Genomic DNA, 2,688 nt, shown 5'->3' with positions numbered 1-2,688 from the left:
TATATATATATATATATATATATATATATATATATATATATCACACAATATTTTACAAAAATCATGCCCTAAATATTGGCTTATTTAGATTGATTCACAGATATGAAGTAATTCATAACCGCTGAATAATACAAAGCCCTAGGTAAATGTCTTATGAGAATAGTAGTCTGTTTTGTCTATTTTTAGGAGAATAACATCAGAAAAAGAACTTTAAGTTAACCCAACATATGTAAGTTAAAAGTTCATTCACATCACTTTTTAGCAAACCAATGCTAGAAATGCTAAATCTAAAACTATTAACAGTTTATCAGTAAGCTCTGAAATAAGAGGACTTCTACCTACTATCCAAGAATGATTCTCAGGGCATGAACAGTCAAGGGCCCACCATGTAAAGTAGCTTCTACCTAGTTTGGCTTTATCTATTATTGACTTCTAAAACTGTTAGACATTTCACGTACATATTAAAAAGAGAAGCAGGACAGTGATATTTATTACAAGTAAAAAAGCAAATATAAGATAGAATAGTAAGTTTAAAGTGAATTACAACAGAACTAAAGTGGATCATATACTTTTTACGCATCTAAAATCAATCCATCAGGGCCTAAATAAACTATGATTGTTTTTTCTCATATATGCTCATCTTTAGTGTTTAGCTATAAGTCCTTTATATAGCACCTTAATTAACTACCTTAACTCTTTCATAGCCAATGGGATACACAGTGCCCAGCTACATTTTCTGCTTTGGGGTTTAATGAGAGGCTGCTATCCTGCTTTTAGCATGTGCTATCATCTGGCGGGAGCCTGTGTAACTGTGTGAATCTGAAGAAACAGGCCTTATATCACCAACCCCAGTACTAGAGACCCCTCAGGACATACATATCCCACAAATTTTGTCAAAATCTGTATTACCTAAAAAAAATGTTTTTCCTTTCAATTCATTCAAAATGACTTCCATTACTTAAAACACATGGTTTCAACAAAAGAATTCAAAGCAGAAAATAATTCTGCTTTAAATTTAAAAGGGTTTAATCTGATAAAAGTCTTTCCCACTTCAATTTACCCTTAACGGTTCTGTACGTTTTGAGATTTTCTTAAATCTTTTTCACTGTTCTGATACAACATGGAATAATGACACAGACAAACTAAAAGTAGCCATGGTTACTTTTAAAGTACACAAAAGATACTTTACTGAGTTACTCTCTATATAGGCACTGTGATATAGGATGAGATTAAAAAGGAAAATTGCCAGGTTTCTACCCTCAAATATCTTCAGTTATGAGTTAAGGATAGAAGAAAAAGATGCAAATCATTTGTAAATAGTAGTAAATCCAATGACTGTACTATGCACAAAATGTTCTGGAAAATATGAAAATCAATCTAATTAGGGCTTTGTATTTAGGAAAGGCTTCTCACAGATGATTTCTGAATGGAAGGTCTTGAGAGATGAGAAGTATATTTTTCTAAATGAAGAAAGGGAAAGAAGTTTCAGTAAGCAAAAACATGATAAAGGGAGAGATACATGAGAAGAGATGGCATTTTAGGGAACATGCAGTTCAGTATTACTAGACTTTTAGTGCAAAGAGGGATGGGGAAGGAAGGGCACATAAGGGAGGTGAAGAGACAGGCAGGTGTAAGGATTCTGGAGGCTCCTTACAAGAAGCTTAGACTAATTCTATCCTTAATAGTATCATTTACATAAGGGGAAACAGAACAGTTTCTACCTCACAGGATGTTTGAGAGAATTAGATATTAGCAATCAATGGAGAGATTTTGTGGGATGTTGATGACACTGCGTCAGGGATGAAGGAGCCTCAAACAGGTAATAAGAAAAATGATACTTACAAAGTCAAAGTTGCTGCTACCTCCCCCTCACGAAATTCACATTAGAATCCCACAAGAAAGGAGAGAGTCAACTCAGAGCCAACAATCCTTGGGCCTGTAGCATACAAACTCAGACACAGCTGAGGATGGGGGAAGAAACTTGGCAAATTAAGTCTTGTTACTGAATATGTGAATTTATTTTAGTGCTTCAGAAACTCTTTATCAAGGAAAAAAAAAAAAAGTTTCCTACAGTCTCCTGTTCTGATTACCTAGTGCCGCTCTGACAAGAAATATACCACAAATGGGATGGCCTTAACAAACAGGAGTTATTCTTACAATTTGGAGGCTTTAAGTCCAAGTTCAAAGTGCCAGGCTCTAAGGGCTGGGTGAAAGCCCCTCAACCTTGGGGTGCAGCTCTACCTCCTACTCCTGGCCCACTGGAGCTAGTGTATTTGTTCACTCAAACAGCTGCTGGCTGCTGAGGCTGAGAAGCCCCAAGGTTGACAAGTAAAAAGGCACAGTCCCGATGTTACCAAATCACATGACAGGCCATTAACTTAAATCCTTGTAAGTCCCAAGGTCAGCAGAGTATAGCAGGCTGCTGAGCAACTGACATGGCTACATGCAGGGTCCAAGCATGTCATGGGCTAGAGACTATTCTCAAAGCTTCTCCTTATATACAGGAAGCAGAAAACAGACCCAAAGGCAGCTACTCAGCTGCTCATAGTAGATTCCACCATGGAGTTGATTACCAGTCTCATCATGGGGAATACTACCCCCAGCTGTCCAGCCACTCAACCAGGCCCAGCCAAGGTGGCACACAAACCGAACTACCACAATTCAGGAGTGGGGTTCATATTAGGTATG

General features: G+C 37.3%; 1 protein-coding gene across 1 annotated transcript in view; it reads right to left on the bottom strand.

Moving 5' to 3' along the window:
- The window catches only part of HOOK1 (hook microtubule tethering protein 1), a 122,862-nt gene that overhangs the window by 97,694 nt on the left and 22,480 nt on the right, over positions 1 to 2,688 (bottom strand). The gene's annotated exons all lie outside the window — the stretch shown is intronic.

Source organism: Orycteropus afer, unplaced genomic scaffold, assembly GCF_000298275.1.
Source record: "Orycteropus afer afer isolate SDZICR_OR568_19922 unplaced genomic scaffold, OryAfe1.0 scaffold00183, whole genome shotgun sequence".
Taxonomy (NCBI): domain Eukaryota; kingdom Metazoa; phylum Chordata; class Mammalia; order Tubulidentata; family Orycteropodidae; genus Orycteropus; species Orycteropus afer.
This window is presented reverse-complemented; position numbering and strand designations above follow the sequence as displayed.